Here is a 14,405-nt window from a genome sequence, read left to right on the forward strand (position 1 = left end):
AAAGGGATATGGGTGTGTGTGTGTGTGTTTGTGTGTCCAGCTGTGTGTGTGTGGGGTTGTCAGCTGGCTAAGCGTCTGTGCAGGGTGAAGGGTCTCCTACCACAGTGGCAGCAGTTCAGGGTGATGAGTTGAGCCGTGTGTGTGTGTGTGTGTGTGTGAGAGAGAGAGAGAGAGTGTGTGTATGTATGTGTGTGTGACTGTTTGTGTGAGCGACCATGTCTGTGTCTGTGCATGTGTGAGCAGCAACAGGGGCCAGGGGCCAGGGGCACTCGCATCAGGCCTGTCAGCAGGCTGTCATATCGTCCCCTCGGCTGACTAGAGGACAGGGTCACGCAGATTGGGGGGAGGGAGGGGGAGGGAGTGAGGGAGGGGGAGGGAGGGAGGGAGGGAGGAAGGAAGGGGGAGTAGCCACGAAAGTCTGACTGTGACAGCACTGTGGTATATATATAGGGCTTCAATGTATAGACAGCCAGACGTGTGTGTATGTGTGCGCACTTGCGTAGGTGTATCGCATGTTCTCTCTCTCTCGCTCTCTCTCTCTCTCTCACACACACACACACACACACACACACACACACACACACACACACACACACACACACACACACACACACACACACACACACACACACACACACACACACATGCAGGCCCTGTAGGGACAAGCAGGCGGATGCTGGAGCAGATGATTAGATGATTACATGGATGGTTTGAGTGTCTGATTGCTGCTCTGCTGTCTTCCCTCCCCTGATGGAGGGTGTGATGCAACTGGATGTTGTGGAACAAATCAGTGAAATGACACGCTGCTAATTAGTGCTAGTTTATGCCGTGTGTGTGTGTGTGTGTGCAGCCATGCATGCGTGTATGTCTATGTGTGTGTGCATGTGCAGCCGTGCATGCGTGTATGTTTATGTGTGTGTGTGTGTGCAGCCGTGCATGCGTGTATGTTTATGTGTGTGTGTGTGTGCAGCCGTGCATGCGTGTATGTTTATGTTTTTGTGTGTGTGTGCGGCTGCATATGTGTATCTCACTGCTCTCAAGTGTGTGTGTGTGTGTGTGTGTGTGTGTGTGTGTGTGTGTGACACAGCTCCAAACATCCAGTAAATCCCAGCTCTGAGCCATGGCAGTGTGTCTGAGATAAGGGAGATGCTAAAGCCATTAACTCCAGCCAGAGGAGGAAGGGAGGAGCGCTAGATGAATCCGAGAGAGGAGAGGGAGGAGGGGAAACCTTCTCCACCTCCTCTGTCAGAGGGAGTGAAGGGGTAAACTGTCTGACTGGTTCCTAGAGTAACAGAGAGGGCGAGAGATAGAGGGAGGAGAGAGAGAGAGAATGGTGGAGACCGCAATACAGAGAGACAGGGAAGGGAAAAGGGAAAGGGGGATACCTAGTCAGTTGGACAACTGAAATGCGTTCAACTGAAATGTGTCCTCTGCATTTAACCCCTTTGAATCAGAGCGGTGCGGAGGGCCTCCTTAATCGACGCCCACGTCATTGGGAAAGAGAGAAAGAGTGATGTAAATGAGCTCACTTGGATTCATGATGACGGCAAGTGAGGTGGAGGTAGAGCGAGGGTGAGACGGAAAGGAAAAACAAGTTAGAGAGACACCTTTCACGCCTGCTGGGGTTCCGGTCGGTCCTCTGGGCATGTGATTCTCCCTCTCTCATTCACACTCTCTCTCACCCCTCCAACACTCCTCCTCCACATACAGACCTTTTCTCTCTCTCCTCCGACAGCTTACTAATGAGAGACCTGACACACTGAGGCCGATAGAGAAGGAGACTGTTCTGACTGAGCTCAGCTTTCTTCCTGCATTATGCATCCATCTATAATGCTCCTGCTTCTGCTTTATCTCCACTTTGGCTAAGCACTGTTTTACACGTCAGCAAATTCAGTTGTTTCACTAAAATTCACATTAAATTATGACGAATAATTTCTCCATTGGTTGTGAAAGGGGAGAGAACACCCACACATTGGTGTACACACACACACACACACACACACACACACACACACACACACACACACACACACACAGGTGTATACACACACACAAACATTTGTAAATATATGCACGTGCAGTTACACACACACACACACACACACACATACACACACAGAGCTTGGCTGCTGACAGGGCACGGTACAAACAAGAGTAATAATTACTATGTATTGATTGGTGATGGAGAGAGAGAGAGAGGGATTATATACTGGTTGGAGAGTGGAATTATACTGACCGGGGGGACTGAGGCAAGCCCTCTAGAATCCCATGTAGACACACAACTGGTGAACAGGCCGAGGGTGAGGATCAAACATGTGTGGAAAGGCTATGCACTTTAGCCAGCAAGTAAAGGGGTGGCGGTGACGAACAGGCACAACATACAAAACACGTTGTGTTCTATTACTAGGGGGATGGGAGTTATTCCTGAACACAAGCATGAGCAGGAAAAACTCCGGGTCATTAGATATTTCACACAGCACATTCTGTACACTGACACGGACAGATACATCCAATGTGGTAAACATGCCAATTTCCCCTTTTAGGTTATCTGAAGAGTGGAAAGAGGAGAGAGTCGTTACCGCACCAATCTAATACAAAAGCACAAACTGCCATTATGTTCTGCATCTCTATCGCACATGATTCAATTACAGCCTCCTCAGTTAGCTGCACAAACAAGAGAGAGAGGAAGATTGAGAGAGATACATAAATAAAGGGAGTGAAAGAAAAGACAGAGACACATACTGTGGACACAAGAGTTCAGAAAAGAGAGAGAAATAATGGGAAAGAAAGAGAGGGCGATGTATTTCCTCTTAGTAAAATCAACCCCTCGTCCCACTCAACTTCATTTCAAGCCTGGCTGCACCAAAATGGGCCAATTTGCCCCTAGTGAGGATATAGAAAACTCTAGCCCTAGTTTGACCTGATTTTGAAGGACCTTTTCTCTCCAAGCCAAAGGAAAATATGGAACATCGTCAGTATCCATCATTAGTTTTCAGAAGGAAAATGAAAATGAGATGACAAGATTTCAATTTTCATGGCAGCGCGCAGAAAAGACAGGACGACCCTCCAGGAGCGACGGGAAGGAAGGCAACATTCCGGACGCGGTATTCCGACGGTAATGGTATGTCAAATTAAGTGCCAATTATTCAGTTATTATCTGCCACAGGGCAGTCGTCTGAATGGATGGTTATGAGGCTATCATGATAGCTCACATTGAGGTATGTGATCGTTTCACTTCTTAGGGCTAGGCCCCTTTTTTCTCCATTTCCGCCTGAATGACGTGCCCAAAGTAACCTGCCTGTAGCTCAGGCCCTGAAGCCAGGATATGCATAGAATTGGTACCATTGGAAAGAATACACGTTGGAGTTTGTAGAATTTTTTTTTTAAATGTAGGAGAATATAACACAATAGATATGGTAGGAGAAAATCCAAAGAAAAAAGAACCGGAATTTATTTTTTTGAGAGAGAGAGAGACCATCCTCTTAGAAATGCAAGAGAAAGGCCATATTGTAAAATCCTATGGCTTCCACGTGGTGTCAAGGTTTCAGGCTTGTAACAAAAAATAAGAAATAACAGTTTTAGTAGGACACAGTCTTGGAAATCCGTGTTTGCGCTCGCCATGAAGATACTTTGCACCTGCTAAAATCAGTTTCCTTTTGAACAAACTTATTACCAAAATAAATATTGTAGTTTGATTACATTTTAGGTTATCTGAGGAGAAAATAGATATGTATTTTGAGTTGTTGAAACAAAGTTTAGGGGTAGATTTTTGGATTCCTTTCTCTGCAAGTTGAATGAGTGGATTACTCAAATCGATGGTGCCAACTAAACAGACTTTTTGGGATATAAAGAAGGATTTTATCTAACAAAACGACACTACATGTTATAGCTGGGACCCTTTGGATGACAAATCAGAGGAAGATTTTCAAAAAGTAAGTGAATATTTCATCTTTATATGTGAATGTATGAAACGTGCCGGTGGAAAAATATTTTGATGTGGGGCGCCGTCCTCAAACAATCACATGGCATGTTTTTGCTGTAATAGCTACTGTAAATCGGACAGTGCAGTTAGATTAACAAGAATTTAAGCTTTCAGCCAATATAAGACAATTATATATAATATTTATTAGAATTTATTTTAATTGCGTGCCCTCCAGTTTCACCTGAAGTTGTCTCGCTAGCGGGACCCCGATCCTTAAGAAGTTCACATTCACAATCAGCTACACTTCCTAATCCTAACTTTGGACATTTGGAAGAAACTCCTAACTGATCTCAGATCAGTATCTATGGGGCAACTTATGTGATTTTGACAGCAGGGCAGCCTTTACTTCTCTGTACCCAATTAGTGTCTAGAGCCAGCTGTAGCAGCAGTTGCACTGTCTGAGCTTTTAAATGAGTGGGGTTTGATGTAACTGGCCTTTAGAAGGGATCTCTGTTCCCTTTAGCTATGGCTGTAGCTCTAGCACAACACCACAGGGCTCCACAGAAGCACTTTACACATAACTCATCATTGATTTGGCAGGACTGAAATCTCATCCTTTCTTGGTCTATCTTATCGAATTTCTCTCTCACCAGCTCACCCCTTATATCCTTCTCGCTATATACCTCTCTCTCTTTTCCATCCTTCGTTTCCCTCCCTTTCTCTTTCGACCCCCCCCTCTCTCGTCTAGGTTCAGAGACTGCGTGGCTTTTTCGCTCTCCTTCTCCTCTCTCTCGTGTGCACTCTCTCTCTCTCCTCCCTCCGGCCCCCTCTCACTCTCTCTCTCTCTCTCCACCCTCCGGCCCCCTCTCTTTTCCGTCAGATGAGAAATACAGCTCTGTGAGAAGCAGGCGTTTGATGAACGGCACTACTACTGATCTCCCTGGTTTCTGCAGCGCTCGCCATGTCTGTAGGCGCCTGGAACACGTTCACCACCAGGCCCTGGCTGCCCGGTCTGGGACAGAGAGATGAGCGAGAGAAAGACAGAGATACAAAGACAAAGCGAGAGACAGAGTGAGAGAGAGACACAGACAAAGAGAGAGAGAAAGACCGAGAGAGAGGGAAAGAGAAAATACAAGATCTTGCTATGACCAATAACCTCCCTGTTAGTAATCCCTGTTAGCACCTTGTGCTGGGGACAATAAAAGGCCCCTCTAAAATGTGTAGTTTGGTCATACAACACAATCTCACAGATGTGTCAAGTTTTGAGGGAGCGTGAAATTGGCATGCTGATTGCAGGAATGCCCACCAAAGCTTTTACCAGAGAATTTAATGTTCATTGTCATGGACTCCAATCACCCAAGTCATATACTGTTTTCTCTACTACTGCACGGCAATTAGTACCGGAGTGCAAAGTCTAGGTCTAAAAGGCTCCTTAACAGCTTCTACCCCCAAGCCATAAGACTTCTGAACAATTAATCAAATGTCCACCCGGACTATTTGTATTGACCCCTGCCCCCTCCCCTTTGTTTTTACCTCGACTAACCTATACCCCTGCACATTGACTCAGTACCGGTACACCCTGTATATAGCCTCGCTATTGTTATTTTATTGTGTTCACGGTCTACATCTGTTGTATTCGGCACATGTGACAAATACAATTTGATTTCATTTGATTTCATGCTCTACCATGAGCCGCCTCACTTAGTGAACGTCGTTTTAGAGAATTTGTCAGTACGTCCAACCAGCCTCACAACCTCAGACCACGTGTAACAACGCCAGCCCAGGACTTCTATATATGGCTTCTTCACCTGCGGGATGTTCTGAGATGAGCCACACGGACAGCTGATGAAACTGAGGAGTAATAAAGTCCGTAATAAAGTCCTTTTGCGGGGAAAAACTCATTCTGATTGGCTGGCCCTGGCTCCCCAGTGGGTGGGCCTATGTCCTCCCAGGCCCACCCATGGCTGCGCTCCTGACCAGTCATGTGAAATCAATAGATTAGGGTCTAATTTATTTATTTCAATTGACTGATTTCCCTATATGAACAGTAACTCAGTAAAATGATTGAAATTGTTGCATGTTGCGTTTATATTTTTGTTCAGTATAGATTCTGAACCCGAAGAGAGGAAGGATTATGAGAGAGAGAGTGAAAGGAAGAAAGACAAATAAATAACAATATATATCAATCGATCCCAGAGCCAACAACTAGCCCCTGAAACCTATGGGGGAGAAATTACAAGATTATGCTCTAATGCGGTTATTGCATCAAATGGTTGTTTTATTCAACAGAATAAGGGGTTGTTAGAACGCTCATCTGTGTGTGTTCTACTGAGGATGGGCCTCTAGAAGATTTACGTTGTCTTTGGGTGATACAGCATTCCAGAGCATGAGTTAATGTTTCTGTTCTTTAAGTTACCATGGAGAGATGACTCCAGGGCCAGACCCTGGTCTCTACACAATGAGATACTGTCTGCTGTGAATTATAAGTATCTTTCATACTAATCTTAACCTTGTGACCCATTCCATGCATCTCTTGTTTGTCATGTAGCCTGAAGGGGGTGTATCTTGGCTATAAAATACCATTGTCCCTGAGGGTGATTGGTCAACCAGCCATCATTAACGTAGAGACTCAATCGATTCACTTTATATGTGTGTGTTGTATTGACCTGCTCCCTTATTAATAAGTGAATAAAGATTTAGTTTAAGTATAACTCAGACCTGTGTGATAATTTTGTCTCTCCTCATTTGATAGTAAAGAAATTAACCACAACATTTGGCGACGGGGATGTGAATCTTCACTTAGTGACCGTTCCTGACGACCTGGGTAAATCGTGCACGAGGGATCCCTCAAACTTGGGATCTCAGGGAGAACACACTTCGGGAACAGAGCAGATGGACCAACACATGATCTGAGAGGCAGCGAGCCTAGTGGATACCACATCTCAAACTTAGTTTTTTTTAAAGAAAGAGGTGAGCGAAACACGCAAAGTCGAGTTTTTAAGAAAAGCCTCTGTTACGTAGACTCTGAGTGTGTATTCCTGTGTGAGGGGTGCACCTTGGAGGCGTTAACAGGGCCTAGTCAGTGGAGGATGACCTGAGAGTTAGTCGACTCGAAGACACCTATCATTGGTCGGTTTCGAGCGACCTAGAGCCGTCCTGAAACTGAATTGATCACAGTGGGGATTGGTGCGGTCTGTAGGGGTGAGGGGACAAGGTGACTGTGGATTCTGTTTGAAGCATGGTACCTGATGAAACCCAATTGGAAGAAGGACCTCATTCTGAAAAGTGTGTGTGTGACTAAGTGACCCTCAGAAGTGGTGAATTCCAATTATTTGAAATGTGCTTGCCAGGTATGCCCTGGGTTTGGTCATTTAGCGTTAAACATCTAGAATTTGTGTGAACTAGATGAAAACTAGAATCTGTGTGAACTAGACCATTTATGATATAGTATAAGATAGTAAGTTGCACCTGTAATTGTTTTAAACCTGTACCCCAATTTAGAAGTATTGAAAGATATACATGTATGAGTTACATTATCCTAGGAACTAACCATGACATAGAAATGACAAAATATTCCTGCAGGTAAAAAAAAAATATATTGTTGAAAAACTAATTGATTAGGTATGTTTGGGAATAGTATTGTTGTAACGGTTTTCATGGTGTGGTGAAGGAGAGTCGGACCAAAACGCAGCGTGTAGATTGCGATCCATGTTTAATCAAAACAAACGTAACACGAATCAAAACAATACACTACAAAACAATAAACGAGGAAAACCAAAACAGCCTACACTTGTGTCAACTAACCCAGCGACAGGAACAAAGACACTAAGGACAATCACCCACCACAAACTCAAAGAATATGGCTGCCTAAATATGGTTCCCAATCAGAGACAACGATAAGCACCTGCCTCTGATTGAGAACCACTCCAGACAGCCATAGACCTGGCTAGATAACCCCACTAGCTACAATCCCAAATACATACACACCAAAACCCCAAGACAAAACACACCACAAAACAAAAACTCCATGCCACCCCCTGGCCTGACCCAATACATGAAGAAAAACACAAAATACTTAGACCAGGGCGTGACAATTGTGATATGTGATATGCGAGTTGCGTGAGTGTGTAAATAAGATACAGACATTTGCATAATAAGATGATTGAAAATTTGTTCATAAGTGTTGATATAATGTTGTCTTTGGGTTCCGTTCCTTCACTGCCCATCATAGAATATGACGGAGTGGTAATTGAGAGCGGGATGATATTCTAGAAAGCAGCAGAAGGTCTATAGTTCCTGGGAGGCTTGATTTTTGCCGTGGTTTCTGGGAGGTTAGAGAACGGTTGAGAATCCCATGACGGGCCAGTCATTGTCCGGGAAACAAACGTTTCTTTTTTTTGGTTCCACTGGGAATATGTTTTGAAGTCTTGTCTCAGAAACTGATGCTGTAAAGTCACCTAATCTGCTTTTATTAAAAAGCGCAAGATCTGTTTCCAAGTCAATGAATGTCGATTTAACTCGATGATTGCTAATCTATTCCTTTTGCGCATGTGAGAATCTCTGCGGAGAAACACTTGGACCTTTTATTGAGGCTATTTTCTGGGAATTGTGTGGTTATTATGTGCCAGAGGTTATGACTACAGACAACTGTAATTGGGTTATTTGTGGGGTTACTTCGTCATTTCAACAGCATTGTGTGTATGGTATTGACTCAAATCTGGGTTTCTGATTGTAATTCAACTATTGGTATGTTATGCCTGGACGGATACGGCCGCTAGTGTTTGTTTGGTAGGTTTTAACAGATTGCTTAGTTCAAATTGAAAGGCTAATGTATTCAACATAAATAGCGAGGCGATTTCGATGTAATACGTTGTCTGTTGCCTAAATGGTCAGCTGGAATAACATATTGAGAATGGATCAAAGAAGAGACAGTTACCTAAACCGAATGAATTCTAATAATAGCGGATAGGTAATAGCGATGGATAACTAAACATGGGTATTAAGTATTGCATGATAAAACTAGGCTATAATAGAAGTTGTGGGTGGTAAATGGCTGTACTATTGTGCCCACCGACATTTTTGTTTTTTTCTTCTTATGGACTGATGTATTTTATACAGTTGGCGCATTACACGTTACATTTAAAGTCTTGTACATTTCATAAGTGTGAAGCCGAAAGAGAAGAGACCGTTGTTAAGTTTGTTTTTAACCTTACGATAGAGGTAAATGCTGAATGTTGTTGAGAATGGGTTAATACATTTATTCCTACTGGTAAAAATACAAGAGCTGGGGAAAGTGAGTCGTGCTCACTGGGCTATATCGGGCTGTAAGGGATTCTGTGAGACATTTGCAGTAGAGGTCTGAATAGTTGAATCGAAAATATTCTGTGATCATTTCTGATTAATGTTGCTGGGTTTTATAGATCGGTAACACCAATGAATTTGAGTAGGAAGTTAATGTATTCTAACATTATAATCTGTTTCCATTACGTGGAACAATGTCCGGTCAGTGGATATCAGTTTGAGTTTGAGTTCATTTTTATTTTTTACAAGGACAGAGCACATTAATCAACGTTTCAGTAAAAGTGTCGGTTTTAGCCAGCCGACTCATTTTCAACCACAGTACCTGGGCAGGTTATTAAAAACAATTACAATAACAATACAGACAATCAAGGAGCAGTGAACACACGCAGCGCAACATAGAATAAACAACACGTACAGTGGCTTGCGAAAGTATTCACCCCCTTGGTATTCTTCCTACTTTGTTGCCTGGAATTAAAATGGATTTTTTGGGGGGGTTGTATAATTTGATTTACACAACATGCCTACCACTTTGAAAATGCAAAATACTTGTAAAACAAACAAGAAATAAGACAAGAAAACTGAAAACTTGAGTGTGCATAACTATTCCCCCCCCAAATCAATACTCTGTAGAGGCACCTTTTGCAGCAATTACAGCTGCAAGTCTCTTGGAGTATGTCTCTATAAGATTGGCACATCTAGCCACTTGGATTTTTGCCCATTCTTCAAGACAAAACTGCTCCAGCTCCTTCAAGTTGTACGGGTTCTGCTGGTGTACAGCAATCTTTAAGTCATACCACAGATTCTCAATTGGATTGAGGTCTGGACTTTGACTAGGCCATTCCAAGACATTTAAATGTTTTCCATTAAACCACTCGAGTGTTGCTTTAGCAGTGTGCTTAGGGTCATTGTCCTGCTGGAAGGTGAACCTCCGTCCCAGTCTCAAATCTCTGGAAGACTGAAACAGGTTTCCCTCAATAATTTCCCTCTATTTAGCGCCATCCATCATTCTTCTTCTGACCAGTTTCCCAGTCCCTGCTGATGAAAAACACCCCCACAGCACGATGCTGCCACTACCATGCTTCACTATGGGGATGTAGTCTCGGGGTGATGAGAGGTGTTGGGTTTGACCCAGACATAACGTTTTTCTTGATGGCCAAAGAGCTCAATATTTGTCTCATCTGACCAGAGTACCTTCTTTCATATGTTTGGGGAGTCTCCCACATGCCTTTTGGCAAACACCAAATGTTTTTTTCTTTAAGCAATGGCTTTTTCTGGACACTCTTCCGTAAAGCCCAGCTCTGTGGAGTGTACGGCTTAAAGTGGTCCTAAGGACAGACACTCCAATCTCCGTTATGGAGCTTTGCAGCTCCTTCAGGGTTATCTTTGGTCTCTTTGTTGCCTCTCTGATTAATGCCCTCCTTGCCTGGTCTGTGAGTTTTGGTGGGCGGCCCTCTCTCTTTCCTTTCCATTCTTTAATAATGGATTTAATGGTGCTCAGTGGGATGTTCAAAGTTTTTGTTATTTTTTTATAACCCAACCCTGATCTGTACTTCTCCACAGCTTTGTCCCTGGCCTGTTTGGAGAGCTCCTTGGTCTTCATGGTGCCGCTTGCTTGGTGGTGCCCCTTGCTTAATGGTGTTGCAGACTCTGGGGCCATTCAGAACAGGTGTGTATATACTGAGATCATGTGACAGATCATGTGACACTTAGATTGCACACAGGTGGACTTTATTTAACTAATTATGTGACTTCTGAAGGTAATTGGTTTCACCAGATCATTTTAGGGGCGTCATATCAAAGGGGGTGAAAACGTATGCACGCACCACTTCTTTTATTTATTTTTAGAATTTTTTGAAATAAGTCATTTTTTTTCATTTCACTTCATCAATTTGCACTATTTTGTGTATGTCCATTACATGAAATCCAAATAAAAATCCATTTCAATTACAGGTTGTAATGCAACAAAATAGGAAAAACGCCAAGGGGGCTGAATACTTTTACAAGGCATTGTAGCACTCAAAAAGCAACAAAACAAAATACATAAAATCAACAAAGTGTTTCCTTGCCTCACCAGCTACAGACAACATGGAAATGGGCAATACACAGCTAGGGATTATTTTCACAAGTGTGATTGGCCTCTATCTATGTCTTCATGTTATTTTTTTGAAGGTGTGGTACAGTTGTGTGTGTCTGATGGCAGGGTATTCCAGACATGGAAATCTCTCACAGAGAAAGCAGATTGACTAAAGATGCTTTTCCATAAGATACCTTGTGGATCTGCTGTCATAGATTTGGGTTTTCTGTTTAACAAAAGTGCTGAGTGGAGGGGAAGACAGGCCATTTAGGATCTTGAATACAAGACATGCGTCAGTGTATTGCAGAAGATTTTTCCAACGCAGGAGCTCATGCTTTCTGAGGATGTAACAGTGATGATGGCTATTGGGCTTCCTATCAAGCACTTTGAGGGCCTGTTTGCAGACAGACTGGATGGGTTTTAATGTTGTACACCAAGCTTGGGCCCAACTAGTCAAGCAGTATGTTAAATGGGGGAGTATCATAGATTTGAAGTACAGTTTTGCTACCTCTGTAGTCAAACAATTTCATATATATCAGAAATTAGCTAGGTTGAATTTGGTTATTTGAGTTACCTTTTCACCTGCTTTTTAAAAGAGAGATTGGAATCAAGTATGATGCCAAGGTACTTAAATTCGGATACCAGCTGAAGCTTTTCCCCTGACACAGACATCTGGCTCAGCGGCGAGGAATATGCAGACCGTTATTTTTCACATTGAGTTGCAAACATCAGTCACTGAGCCACTTTGTAACCTGGACCATTACAGTAGTGAGTTCTTGTGCAGCTTGTTGTTTGCTCTTTGCACATATATCACTGTATCATCTGCATACATTTGAACTTCAGACCCAGTACAGACAGAAGGCAGATCATTAATGTTCAGGCTGAACAGTATTGATCATCATAGCTAAGAGTGGGCGACAGTTAGTTTTGACTATTATGCTGATGAGCACCAACTTTTCAAAGGTTCTAGATTTGTTAAACAACAGGTTTATATTTTTACTAAATTAATGCAACAGGTTGAAATTATTATATTACTGGAAAGGGGTTATGGGTTTGTTATTTGTTACATTTAGATGGAGAAACAGGAACAATCTAAGGCAAAACAACTATTACGTATGTTGTTGGACATTGGTCTAGTAACGATACCAGGATCATTTGATATGGTTATGGAAAAGAGAGACCAGTCATATCATATAATATGGGAGCACAAACAAACGTTGGGGTAGAGGTTAAAACAAACGATTCATGATTTTGAGGGAGTAGGGGACTTATCATTATTATCAGGTTTTGTTTGTAGTTAAAACTTTTTCGGTTGCTGAATCGGTGCAGTATAGTGAATGCTAACAAAATGTTTTGTGTTTTTGTCCCAGGGAAAATGAGGGTTTCGTTGTCTCTCTTGTAATGTTTCCCGAGACTATGGCATGTATGTATGAAATGTTTGACTGTTTTTCATTAATTAGTCTTAACATAGTAAGAAACACTTCTTTGAAGGGTTGGTGTCACGCCCTGATCTGTTTCACCTGTCCTTCTGATTCTCTCAACCCCTTCCAGGTGTCGCTGATTTCCCCCCGGTGTATTTATCCCTATTTATCACAGTGTATTTATCCCTGCTTTTCTGTTCTCTTTTACTCGTCCTCCGGGTTTTGACCTTTGCCTGTTTTTCTGGACTCCATTCCCGCCTGCCTGACCATTCTGCCTGCCCTGACCTCGAGCCGGCCTGCCATTCTGTACCTCTGGAACTCTGAACTGGTTTTGACCTTTTGCCTGTCCACGACCATTCTCTTCTTGCCAACCCCTTTTGGATTGTTAATAAACATATTGGACTCTAACCATCTGCCTCCTGTGTCTGCATCTGGGTCTCACCTTGTGCCCTTATAGGTTTGTATGACCTCTGACCTCTGTCCTGACTATCCAGTGTGGTTCGACCACCCTCATTGGAAAGCCATTTGGACACTGAATTTAAGGTCTGTCATGCCCTGACCTTAGATATCTCTGTTTTTCTATGTATTTTGGTTAGGTCAGGGTGTGACTAGGGTGGGTACTCTAGTTTTTGTATGTCTAGGGTTTTTGTATGTCTAGAGGTTTTTGTATTTCTATGTTGGCCTGATACGGTTCCCAATCAGAGACAGCTGTTTATCATTGTCTCTGATTGGGGATCATATTTAGGTAGCCAGTTTCCTCATTTGTGTTGTGGAATCTTGTCTATGTTTAGTTGCCTGTCTGAACTAGTTGTATAGGGTCACGTTTCGGTTGTTCGTTTTGTTGGGTGTTCATTCATTAAAAGTAATGATGTACACCTACCACGCTGCACCTTGGTCTCATCCTTATGACGAACGTGACAGGTCATTTGTACTGATTTGAAGGTCATTTTTAATATTGATAATTATGATGAAGTTTATAGTTCTTATACATATTTGTGATTTGAACCAATGGGAAGAAGGAGAGGGCATTGCCTTTAACTAAGGGTAGACTGTCTTAAGTCTATTTTACTATGACCATATGGGTACAATTATTTTTCTTTATGGAGTTATTAAGGCTAGTGATTCTAATTCGATTTTGTTATTTGAAGTTTTATTTTTAACCAGTAGTAGTGTTTTTTTTTTTTACACATTACTCATATTGGGAGTCGTCAAAATGGGGGAGGTAACAGTCCTCTGTGGTTTTGGATTGAAGTTTACACACCTTGAGTGATATGTGAAGGACTGTATTGTTGTGGTGGTTGTTCTCTTCTGTTTTGATACAAATCTCACCAAATTAGGTCTGCTGTATTGTTGGGATTTCTCCCGATGGGTTATAGGTCTAACTTCCTGATCCTATGGCTCTGTGATGAAGATGACAATGTGATGGGGAGTATAAGCCAATTTGAAAAAATAGTTTCAATAGAGATAATTGGCCCGAACAGTGTGTGTACCACAAAATCCCCTCTAACCGGCTGAAGAAATGGCGTTCAATACGACCCTGTCCACACCACTTCTACCGAGGGACCTGAGTCCTGAGCCAGCAGCCTGTATACAGCGTCCAATCGGCATTATCAACTGCTTTTCTCTCATGTCTTTTCTCTTTACTCTGACCCGAGTCCACATGGAGTCAGCATGGGGAGAAATATGT

At 42.7% G+C, this 14,405-nt stretch overlaps 1 long non-coding RNA gene and 1 pseudogene across 1 annotated transcript; one reads left to right on the plus strand and one right to left on the minus strand.

The window, feature by feature from the left end:
* The window catches only part of LOC115103797 (alpha-1,6-mannosylglycoprotein 6-beta-N-acetylglucosaminyltransferase B-like), a 102,110-nt pseudogene that overhangs the window by 47,899 nt on the left and 39,806 nt on the right, over nt 1-14,405 (minus strand).
* Nucleotides 8,577-13,126, plus strand: LOC135563522 (uncharacterized). Its single transcript, XR_010460342.1, has 2 exons — nt 8,577-8,710; nt 10,784-13,126. It is a non-coding gene; the product is annotated as an uncharacterized LOC135563522 (long non-coding RNA).

The sequence above is a fragment of the Oncorhynchus nerka genome, linkage group LG21, assembly GCF_034236695.1.
Source record: "Oncorhynchus nerka isolate Pitt River linkage group LG21, Oner_Uvic_2.0, whole genome shotgun sequence".
NCBI classification, from domain to species: Eukaryota; Metazoa; Chordata; class Actinopteri; order Salmoniformes; family Salmonidae; genus Oncorhynchus; species Oncorhynchus nerka.